Raw genomic sequence first — 12,915 nt, 5'->3', positions numbered from 1 at the left:
ACTTACTCATAGTCCTGATTATTATTTAGTGGTAAAACACTTGATATGCTGAGTGAAATGTTCAACACAAACAGACCTCTGCATGTAATGTGGTTAGATCACAATGATCAAGTGTTTAGCTGTAGCAGGTGGGTCTGAACTTTGAAAGTCCTAATTAAGATTACTGGACCCACATTAACATGCTTTGCTGGAGTTTGCCCTACTTGCTGCATCCTCTAAAGGCTCAACAACTACTTTACACTTCTAAAAACAGCTAGCTAAGGATGAGGGAGATTAGAATAAATTGCTTGGCAAGTGCAAACTTTCATTTAGGCCATACAAAGAAAGAAAATAAGATAGTCTATTGGAAAAAAAATAAATTCACTATTGTCCTTGGGTTGTTGTCTCTAGTTCCTAACATTAATGTTTTTAAATTATCATTGTGATTATTTTCCTCCAGGTTTATGTGACGTATAGTGCTGGAAAGGTGGAGGCACATTCTTAGTTTTAATTAGAAGATGATTTTTATCCTAAATGTCCCTGAAAGAACAATTTGTATTTCAAAGGCCATTGTGGGATTAGCTTAATCAGCTTATCTTTTAATACACACTGAATAATTTAACCAATAGGACTGATTAAAGAATGAATTGTTGTAGTATTGTTTATTTCAATAAGATTGAGTTTTTATTAAACTGCTGATTTATAGTGAATAGAAGTAGAGGTATCCTCATATCACTTCTGTTTGAGGATCAATTAATGCTGATCTCCCTAATACAGGTTTGACTTGTTATTTATAGTCATAATGGGAAGAAGAATATAAGTCCAGGAACCTTTTCTTTTTGTCCTATGAGAAAATCAACTTATTTTGGAAAACATGGCATAGATGTAAATGTATAGATGTGTGTCTTTAGATAACTCTGTAGTTGCTTAAGCTTGCAAAACTCTTATATAACAAGAACTATATTCTGTCTCAAAAAGCAAAAGCAGTTCATACCAATAGACTTTTAGTCATCAGATTATTTTCAAAGATTTAAAGAGTGTGACTTCACACCCGTAGACACCACAATCTTACAGATGCAAATGTGACGGAAGGTTCAGACATATTCCCTGTAAATTAGGCAACACTCCATTAGATTCTTCCAACTGCGAAAGGTAACAAAATATGAAAAGCTTTAACATTTAGAACAGTCAGCCACCAATTAAGTCTGCCTAATTAGGTAGGATTAATGTTGTAGCCCTCTGGCTTTATTCAGACCTGATTGGAATCAACTGTTTGTATAAATATACTATATATAATAATTAATTAGCATTACATCAGATCAGATCCAAATTGCACACACTTCATTTATAACATAATGTGGTTCAGCAGCCTCAGAGTTACACACCAATCACCGTACGATGACTTGTGAAGTCTTCTGGGGCGTATGAAGTATGCAGAGGGCTCATTATTATGCTTGATAATGAGCAGGTTCCCTGAATGTTTTGAGAATGTATGAAACTTTCATATAGCTGCTGTGGTGGTTTGTCATCCTAGTGGTAGCTTCTTGGAGTCCTGGGTATAACATCAGGGCGCTTATATAGAAAAATATGTGTTGTGAGTACCAGCAATATCATGAATGTCTTCACACACAAGAGGTTTTGCAAATATACTGCAATTTGACTGGGTTCTGATTGTTTGTGTATTTTGTGGTGAGGATACAACCAGTGGGAAGGCACCTGGAAAAATAAAGAAAATTCTTCACCGTTTCGATATGTGAAATCCAGATGTTTCAGTTCACTACAGAGGTCATCATAGGGTACCTAACACTGGAGAGATACTAAATATTTATTTTTTATTCAGTACTCACTAAAAGTGAGAATAAAATTAAATGATCCACTTCAGCTGCTACAAAACTGTGAAATAAACTCCCACTACACATTTGGACCTCTTCTGTATTCGATATTTTAAAAACATGTTTGTATTCACTGACCTTTAACCCTGTATAAATTGTTGCTTTTGGTGTGATGGTTTGGTCCAGGGACATCTTATTGCAGGTCTTCTGTAGCAGTGCAGATGTGGTGAAAGCAGTAAGTGTTTTGCTAGAAATATTGTGATCTAGACACTCATGTTAGATACCAATCTGCCAATAGTATAGAGTGTGCCTCTGTGGGTTGTATGTTAATATCAGATTAAATATACATGTTTTGTTTATAATGGACGTGCACTGTGCCTTGTAATATAGACTATGATGTTTATACAAATAATGTCCAAAATATTCTATGTGTGTTGGGATTCAAATTATAATTTTCCTTCTTTTACCCATTCTGCATGAAATCAGGTCCAATGTGACAGTGTTAGTTTCACATTAAAAACCTGAGCAAAATCTCCAGCTACATCTTGACCCGATCCATATGTTGTTGTCACTGCCAGGTTGCTTTGGGCTATGATGAGTCAGAGCCACACCACTGTGTGTTAAAACTAACCAGCTTTGGTTCCTCTGTAATAGGATTACCACATCAAATGTGAGGGCAGCCTCCTGCAGTGGCATCCTGTTATTACAGGCCCTTTCATTTCATGTTAAGACCTGAGGCTTTACTGTATAAATGCTCCTTTAAAAACCTCTAACAAGGACATGAAGACGGTTCTGCATGCATGTTGCTGTTCATGTTCACTTGAGCCCAGATATTTATAGGTTTGTATTTGTAATCAGGATTGTGTTTAGATGCTTGCTAGTGCCCATATGATCAGGCAAAATCAGATTGTTGTTTATCAGATTACTTTCTCTTGGTTGTCAGGATCAGTTTAGGGATTGTGCAGTTACACTATACAACTGCAGCTACCATACATTGCAATAAAACATGCAGAAGAATCCGGACATGTAAAAGTCTTTTTCACAGTTGGAAACCCAGGATGTTCTGTAAAAGACTGTGTCTACCACTATTTTGTACGTAAAGATTGCCATATTCTCTCTTTGTACTTTCATTCCATACCTGTTAACAAAACATTGTGTACATATGTACTTACCTGTAGCAATACATATATTATGTCACAACTTAAGAATTTTCATTAATCAGAAAGATAATATAATACACTTTGTATTATTCTGTTTCTGGAATAAAAAATGTCCAATCACTGTCCCAATACTTTATAAGTGCAGATATCTCTGGTTATTGTGTTGCAATGCTTCTGACATCAGCATGATTGCTGCAGCAACAACACACGTTTTGTTTGGTCCACAGGAGGGTGCGTTTTTAAGGATAGTTATCAGGATATTTTTACATTCAGATGGTTTCATGTTGTGCCACAAAGAAACCACTTGTTGATTATTTGTGAAGAAAATTAAAAAGTTTTTTATTGGATTTACAAGGTGAAAATTACAATTAAAAACAGGTTTATTTATTAAATCAGTAGTAGGTTGTGCTAAGAATAAGAGTTAGCAAGACTAAATTTTAATCATTGATTTGATTATTATTGCTTGTATGAAAAATGATTCTGTCTTGGCAATTGTCTCTAATTAGTTTAAACTTTTCAAGCAGCTGCAGCAGCTTCTGTAGTGACTGAAAATGGCACAGGTCCTCTCACACACTGTTGACTGGATAGTAAAAACAAAATCAATATTATACCTACAGTTGACTAAAAGGAACACAAGGTTTAACGTTGTTAAAAGTATGTTAAAAGTAGCCCCCGCCCCCCTTGTTAAACAATGAGGTAACTTTGATTGTGGCACAACTAAGTTTTTAATATAGAGGGTAATTAGTTTTTCACATAGAGCCACGCTGGTTTGGATAACGTTTCCCATTAATAAATGGATTTATTTTTTGAAAATTGTATTATTTATTTGTCTTCATCTGGTATTAAAAAGGTTTAATAATTAAATTTTATATACGTTAGAAATGTAAAGGCGTGAATACTTTTTACTGCAGCAAAAACCTCCCTATTAGTTTTGGATTCCCGCTGAGCAAGACATGTAGACTTTTACTGTGACAAAGTATTCATCTCATTTTCTTTCTAGTGTTTCGTTTTGTGTTAATCATTCAATATTGTTTCTATTTTTTTGCATTACTCTTTGTAGAACACTTAAAGAAAATTAGTTATTGAATGTTCTATATAAAAAAACTCTGATCTTATTTTAAAATCCTTGCTCGGATTCTGTAAAAAGGACCCTTCTGTAAAGGACCTTCTGTAAAGGACCCTTCATGTAGAAAAGGGTGTTGACTAATAGCTGTGAGTGGAAAAATGAAAATCAGATGAACAAAATATTGCAATGGCAGATCAGACTAATTAATTAGTAAAGCAATGGGACAACAGGATTTTAAACAGGTAAATACTAAGAAATGCCGAACAAAAAACTCTAAGAAGTGAATAGAAGAACAAAACAGACATGGCCTTAAAGCATTTGTAAGTATTTAAAGGAACATATTATGATGTTGTTAAACAAGTGACTTAATAGCTTAATGCGTTGTTAGAATGCTGGTGGCATATTTCCTCACAATATCTCTTAATTCATGATCAGCAGCTTGCTTTTCACCCTATTGTAAACCTTTCAACAGAGCAGTCTACCGGGCTCACACTGAACGCAAGAAGAAAGTTTGGCCGGACGCCGCAGCAGCTTCTGCAATTTTACCAGCTAACAGGAAGCCAGACAGGAAAGAGTTCCGGTGAATTCCATAATAAAATCAACCCACTAAAATACGCTAACTTGACTAGTGTGAACAAAACAACAATAAACAGAAAAACGAGGGAACAAGGCGCTATTTGAGAATGAAAAGGGATAGTTATGCGCACAGATAGTGTTTTGCCATAGAAAATGAAATCAATAGATGTTTTTACTCATTTAGAGGGATAGCAACAGAAAGGAGCAGACAGGGATTTTCCTCTCTTGTTTTGCCTGCATGCTCCGAAACATGAACATTACTTCATAACCGGTGACACAGGGTCAAAATATGGCCAAATACGGGCTTTGTTTATGAGAGACTTGCTAAATGTTTGGGGGTAGCTCTCGCGTGAACTCCCAGAAAGTATGTCAACCCACATACAGGTCCTTCTCAAAATATTAGCATATTGTGATAAAGTTCATTATTTTCCATAATGTAACGATGAAAATGTAACATTCATATATTTTAGATTCATTGCACACTAACTGAAATATTTCAGGTCTTTTATTGTCTTAATACGGATGATTTTGGCATACAGCTCATGAAAACCCAAAATTCCTATCTCACAAAATTAGCATATCATTAAAAGGGTCTCTAAACGAGCTATGAACCTAATCATCTGAATCAACGAGTTAACTCTAAACACCTGCAAAAGATTCCTGAGGCCTTTAAAACTCCCAGCCTGGTTCATCACACAAAACCCCAATCATGGGTAAGACTGCTGACCTGACTGCTGTCCAGAAGGCCACTATTGACACCCTCAAGCAAGAGGGTAAGACACAGAAAGAAATTTCTGAACGAATAGGCTGTTCCCAGAGTGCTGTATCAAAGCACCTCAGTGGGAAGTCTGTGGGAAGGAAAAAGTGTGGCAGAAAACGCTGCACAACGAGAAGAGGTGACCGGACCCTGAGGAAGATTGTGGAGAAGGGCCGATTCCAGACCTTGGGGGACCTGCGGAAGCAGTGGACTGAGTCTGGAGTAGAAACATCCAGAGCCACCGTGCACAGGCGTGTGCAGGAAATGGGCTACAGGTGCCGCATTACCCAGGTCAAGCAACTTTTGAATCAGAAACAGCGGCAGAAGCGTCTGACCTGGGCTACAGAGAAGCAGCACTGGACTGTTGCTCAGTTGTCCAAAGTACTTTTTTCGGATGAAAGCAAATTCTGCATGTCATTCGGAAATCAAGGTGCCAGAGTCTGGAGGAAGACTGGGGAGAAGGAAATGCCAAAATGCCAGAAGTCCAGTGTCAAGTACCCACAGTCAGTGATGGTCTGGGGTGCCGTGTCAGCTGCTGGTGTTGGTCCACTGTGTTTTATCAAGGGCAGGGTCAATGCAGCTAGCTATCAGGAGATTTTGGAGCACTTCATGCTTCCATCTGCTGAAAAGCTTTATGGAGATGAAGATTTCATTTTTCAGCACAACCTGGCACCGGCTCACAGTGCCAAAACCACTGGTAAATGGTTTACTGACCATGGTATCACTGTGCTCAATTGGCCTGCCAACTCTCCTGACCTGAACCCCATAGAGAATCTGTGGGATATTGTGAAGAGAACGTTGAGAGACTCAAGACCCAACACTCTGGATGAGCTAAAGGCCGCTATCGAAGCATCCTGGGCCTCCATAAGACCTCAGCAGTGCCACAGGCTGATTGCCTCCATGCCACGCCGCATTGAAGCAGTCATTTCTGCCAAAGGATTCCCGACCAAGTATTGAGTGCATAACTGTACATGATTATTTGAAGGTTGACGTTTTTTGTATTAAAAACACTTTTCTTTTATTGGTCGGATGAAATATGCTAATTTTGTGAGATAGGAATTTTGGGTTTTAAGACAATAAAAGACCTGAAATATTTCAGTTAGTGTGCAATGAATCTAAAATATATGAATGTTAAATTTTCATCATTACATTATGGAAAATAATGAACTTTATCACAATATGCTAATATTTTGAGAAGGACCTGTAAACGTCTGGTCTCGGGAGCACCGTTTCCGCAGCCGGAGCCTGAGCTGGCCGGCCACAGCACAGCGTGAGTGGCTTTCTGCAGCACAACCGCACCGCATCTGCAACGCATCTGCACCACGTTCAGTGTGTAATGCACACCGAATTTGTCTTATTTTTGTCGAACTTTAGTTAGGCCTTTAAAAACCACGCTTTTAGAGGGTGTTTACTAAACGGTCACTTCTCGTTTTTGTTTATTTCTATTGAATGACATTTCAATTCAGTTTCTTTATAAAGCGCTGATTCACAATAAAAACAGAATAAAGGCATTTAGCCAAATTTAATGCAGTCATGAAGACAAATTCGGTGTGCATTACATACATTTCAATTTGATCGTAGTTACAGTGTCTCACAAAAATGAGTACACCTCTAACATCTTAGTGATATCTTTTAATGGGACAACCCTGAAGATTTGAAAGTTAGTAGTGAGTGTACAGTTTGTATAACAGTGTAAATCTGCTGATTCCCTCAAAATAACTCAACACACCGCCATTAATGTTTAAACCGCTAGCAACAAAACTAAGTACAGCCCTAATTTAAAATGTCCTCATTGTGTCCAATTAGCCATCTTACCTCTCCGGTGTCATGTGACTCGTTGGGGTTAAAGGTTGCCAGGTGTTAATGAAGAGGAGGTGTGTTAAAGTTGGTGTTTTCATTCTCACACTCCCTCATACTGATCAGTGGAAGCTCATGGCACCTCATGACATGAAACTCTCTTAGGATCTGAAAAAAATGTATTGTTACTCTACATAAACATGACCTAGGCTATAAGACAATTGCAAACACCTTTAAACGGTGTCAGGTGGTGTCAAGCAGCAACTAGGTGAGGAGTACAAAGACAGATGTGTCTTGCCAACAGTCAATCATTGTGGTGGGGGTGCATGGTTTAAGGCTGCATGAGTGTTGCTGGCCGCTGGGGGCTACAGTTCATTAAGAGAACCATTAATGCCAACATGTACTGTGACATACTGATGCAGAGCATGACGGGGTCATGCTCAGGGATGCAGCAGGCACAGTGGTGTCAGAGGGTTAAAAATCATTGGCAGGGTTTTCTGGGGTTACAGCCTGATCAAATGGAAGGGAGAAGTTGAAACTGAGGATTGTTTCAGCTGTCCTTTTTAGTCTGTAGAGTGCTATTCCAGTAGTGTAGAAGGATGCCAACAATGACAACTGTCAGTGATGAAGGCAGAAGAGGTACTCCAGAAACACTGTTTGATTTCAATATACTGAAAGATTCTACAGCTAAAGCACCAGTCCAGATACATGGTCAATATACAGGCAATGGTCAAACATAGGAAGACAGATGTCAGGATACTTGACAAGAGGATTAGGCATGAATTGGTGGCTGAGAATCAGAGCCTGGGTTGATGTCAAGGGGCCTTATTCATAAAAGAGTGCAAAGCCTTCAAAGTTTGTGGTAGGGAAAAAATTCCGAAACCTGTGGCGCACAAAGTCAGATGTATAAAACTGTGTGTACACATCACCGCACACCTTTCCTTTATACTTTGCATGGAAGTGGGCAAAGCTGCATGTGAATCTTAGACTGCCTGGTGCCTGCCCCTAAATACATATGCAAACCCAGAAGGCACCCAGCACGTGTCCAAATAACCATGGCAATGCTGCTGTGGCAGTCACAGTGAGACTTTGTCTACACACTATCAGCGATATTTGTAGTAAATGACACCAAGTCAACAACTTCTTGAATGACATCAGTGACTCAAACCTGGCTGAAAGTAAAACATTTGTCAGCTCATACCCATTTAGTTCCACAGTGTCTGCCTCAAATCCAAATGTCGCCATCTAGCTGTTGCATTGAGCTCAGTTATCGCTTAATGATGATTATTGACTGTTAAATACCCAACCTGTCAGTCAGCTCCCTCTGAAAAGCATCGATTGAAAGGATTACAGCATAGTGAGAACTTGAACTGGCTCCGACAATCCATGGTTCCTCCTAGTTTTCCTCTGTTACACAGGAGCCAGTTCGCTGCAGAGCTCAGGGCAATTACTCTGGACTTCTGCACTCAATCAATTTACATGTGATGGAGGTTGTTTCCATACTTTTTTTGGGGCGTGTTACATTATTGTATGAGGGAAAATGTGATTCATTTTCATTACACAAGTTTAAACCATAAAAGCTCAAACTCATGAAAAAACCTTGCGTTTAATAAACTGAATGGAGTCATATTTCAGTGTATTTCAATGAGTTTCAGGACTTTGATGTTTGTTACTGTCAACTGAAAAAGTTTGTGTGGCTGTCACACATTTTCACGCAACGTTCATTTTTATACATCTGCACAACAAACAAGAACAAGAAAAGATAGCCTCTATGCCAGATTATCAACAACCTTGTTCCAGTAGGTGTCCAGCTAAGACTGAAGAGAGCAGTGCTGCACACAGATGAAACAGGGAAACAATTAGGCATGGCCCAGGTGGGCTGAATAAGGCTAATTGGTGTACAGAGTCTTGGCATGAAAAACACATTGAGAGGATATGGAGTGAAAACAAAACCTAAACACCGGCATGGAATAGCAGAAATGTTAATAATGATAAACGATTAAGTTCTGAGACAGTTTTTCAATAGGATAAAGGAGAGCTCTTACAGTTAGCCACAGCAATAGCTCAGTCAATTGTTCTGTCTAGTAGAAAGACAGTGCTAAACACAGAAAGACAGGGCTAAGTGTATCATCTATAAAAGGGGACATGAAGTTATTGGCAACAGTAGCTCAGCCATTGCCCCACACCATGGAAGCTGTCACAGCTAAACAGAACGCCAGTTCACATATAAAACACATTCACCTCTGGGTATATAGCCTGTCTCCTTCTTAAACAGTATGATGGCTGCACATTCCTATGGTGCTAGTATAATTCTTTGAACAGATGAACGTGTCACCTTCTTGCATGAATTTTATTTTTCAGTTATATCACACAAGGAAGCAGTGTGTTATAGATGTTTTAGCTGCATTAACAGCTTTATCTTCACATAACTATGTTGTTGGTGTATTTAAACAAAAAAAAATGTATTTCTCTTAATTCTGGCATTTAGTAAATAGAAATATAACTTTAGTAATCCTAACTGACGGCAAAGAGGAAAGGTTTAGTCGGATTTAATGTCAGACGAGGATAAAGAAAAGGTGCGAGTTAATTCTTTTTTTTTAGGGTATGTAAAAATCTGGTTTCAACTGTCATCTTCATATTGTTTTCATAGTGCAAAATGAGACTAAAATTATGTCTAAAATATTAACAGAATTGAAATTCTTGTTTTTTAAAATTTGACACTTAACATGAAGAAAAAATTTAAATTTGGGCATAGTGTCAACCAAAAAACAAACTTTGTTTTTGTAAACAAAACATTATCTGGGCTGTTATGTCAGTGTTTTATCAAATTGTTATTTTCTTCTACCATTCAACTACATGGGCTAAAGATCAGAGGAAAGTTATCTTTTTTAAAACAGACTTAGTCAATATTCTGACTAATTTATTTCTCCAGGAACATTTTCACAACATTCAGCACATGTAAATGACTGATATACAAAAAACAAATATAAGGCATTTAGTCTCCTCAGCTATGGCTTTACTGAATTAACTGCACACTACTGCATGCAGCCTTATCCAAGATACAACAATGTTTTTGTTATGACCTCAGGCTTCACAGAGATAAACCGGTAGTTGCTGTTTTCTCTTATTGCCAACAAATCGGTCAGTCTCCCATTCTGCACTAACTGTTACATGTCTCTGATTCATGGAGTCCATTGGGAATTGATGATTCTGATAACTGTTTTTATCATAAATTGTTGCAAATCTCTTTTTACACAGACACATACATAAATATACATTTATAAAATAGTGGATGTGCATGCATTATGACTAAAAAATGCGTCACTGAATGACCAGTTAAAATGTCCCTATCAAGAAGGCCAGAGAAAAATGTATAAACAAAAAATTCTATTTTATGCAGACTTCAAAAAAATTATCCACCCCTACAACTATTTCTTGGTCTTTAACCTCCAGGTTCATATTCGATCATTACTGAGATTGTATATCACCAGATTATTCTTCCTGTCACATGAGCAAGCTTTATCTGTTCATGTAGCCTTTCAATCAACTCAGAGAGAAATGAGGGCTGAGTCTGTAGCTTCTGTCACTCACTTGTCAGTATTTAATTAGTGAGGCTGTATAAACAGAAGTGAAAAAATAGGGTTTCTAAAGTTTGTTTTTCCATCATATGTTCTACTATAGTGCTTATTGAGACAAAAATAAACCCTGAATATGTTTATGTTTATGCTGGAATACTTTTAAAACTCCACTGAGGTTTAATATCAGGGATGCAGACTTTCAGCATTTCCTCCACTCTGGTGTTATTTTTTCTTCCATATATATGGCAGCAAATTCTGTAAGACTGATATTTTTCAGTCTGTGCTGTACCAAGCCTTGAACAATTCAGTACCTGAAATTGGTTTGAGTCCAAAACAATTTACTGGGAGAATTGCACAGTCGAAAAGCAATAGAATTTTACGTAGAAGGTTGAGGCCCACCTACAAAGGTTTTTCTCACCACAATATATACTGAGTCAGTCAGACACACAGGATGAATGTGTCACCTATCTAGGGTTCAGTTTATGGCTGTTTTTAATGCAGAATGCACTAACAGCAATGCTATGTGTCACTTTATATGGAGCTATTAGATCCATGTAATCTGTTATGATTTGGGGTTGTTTGGTTTTTGGTTTCAGGTTTTTTCCTTATATGTTTTTCACTGCTCAAGTTTTGAATCATGCTTCTGTTTATTATTTTCCTGTTTATGCTTTTGTTTCATGTTTTCCTAGTTATAGTTCTATTAGTTTGTTTCCTTGGATTTGCGTTCTGTTCCAGCCATGTTTTGCTCCTGTCACGTTGTGTTCTCTGTTAATTATCTTTATCCGGTTCACCTGCTCCATACTAATCTGTCTCCTAGCTCCACCTGGTTTACACTCCATAAATACACACCTGTTTTGTCATTCGGCACAGAAACATTTCTCAAATCATGTCTTGTTTACAGATCATGCTCATGTCTTGCTTTTTGGACCATGCCATGCCTGTCTAGCCAGCCTGTTATTGTTTTGTTCCTGCCTCTTCTTGTTAGAGAGTTTTTTGTTAATTAAATCCTTTTTTACTTACCGTCATGCTGCCTACTAGTCTGCATTCTGGGGTCCTATATCTCGCAAGCCTTAACATAATCAATGAAATTAAGTAGTGTTTCTTTTAATAATGGCTATTATTTTGAACTTTATTCAAATATAAAGAAAAACTAAATTATTTCAGTTGTAATATATGCAATAACATATTCTTTTCAGTGCACTCACACTAATCATTCTCAGCAGAGAAGGAAAAAGGGCTTCCTGGAAAATAAATTTTGACTATTTTTTTATCAGCAGATCAGAGACACTCAACCCTCTGAAAACATTAGCTTCTTTCTTAAGGAAATCATCTTAGTCATATTCCAGATACATCTTCTGTCAGTGCCTTACTTGAGGTCATTCCACATTATCTTTCAAGGGTTGAGATCTGGTTTTTAAAAGATAAATATTATTTTAAGCCTTTTATATAACAGTTCAATCTTGAATATCCTCTTCAAACATATTTTTAAATCTCTTGCAGAACTTTACATAAACCTTTTTTTATAAATGGAGTGACAGAATTTGTATAGCACTTTCCTAATCATAACAGCACAAAACAAAAATAATGACACCAAGTTTAAGATTATAATATATATATATATATATATATTCTACAAATATAATACAGATTTGCTTATCTGTATTGTGAAATTTATTTACTCTTACTTTCCTCAATATTCCAAATGTTAGTGGAGAATTTGAGTTTTGTATTTGTCTTCTTAAATGTTTTTCAAATTGAAAACAAAGAACAAGAAAGAAACACAACATGTTTCACTGGATGACAATTGTGCTGTCTTTTTATCCTCATGTTTGCTGCTCACCCATTCAAGCTTCTTGTTAAGCCCAGATGGAATCAGTTGGGGGTGACCATTTATTCCAAATATCAGATTTGAAACCTCAAATCTGTCTTGTATGAATCAGAGACGAACAGAACATGGATGAATGTGGAGAAAAAAAACAAAATAAAACTGTGTTGTCCATCTTCTCTGTTGATGAAATAAATGAATAGAAGGGCTTGTGAACTTGGTACATGACAGCTACACTTGTAAAAAAAAAGATAGACAGTCTCTAGTTGTACTATTGTTTATTAGCATTTTTTGTTTTCCTATCCACAGTAAAATCTGTAATTTTAATTATTAGAAGTAGCTGAT

At 37.2% G+C, this 12,915-nt stretch overlaps 1 protein-coding gene across 3 annotated transcripts in view; it reads left to right on the top strand.

Annotated features, from left to right (window-relative positions):
- gpc6a (glypican 6a) overlaps positions 1–12,915 on the top strand; it is a 225,220-nt gene that overhangs the window by 190,689 nt on the left and 21,616 nt on the right. The window lies entirely within an intron of this gene.

The sequence above is a fragment of the Girardinichthys multiradiatus genome, chromosome 4 (assembly GCF_021462225.1).
Source record: "Girardinichthys multiradiatus isolate DD_20200921_A chromosome 4, DD_fGirMul_XY1, whole genome shotgun sequence".
Taxonomy (NCBI): Eukaryota; Metazoa; Chordata; class Actinopteri; order Cyprinodontiformes; family Goodeidae; genus Girardinichthys; species Girardinichthys multiradiatus.
Note: the sequence above shows the minus strand (reverse complement) of the source record. Positions and strands in the feature narration are given on the sequence as shown.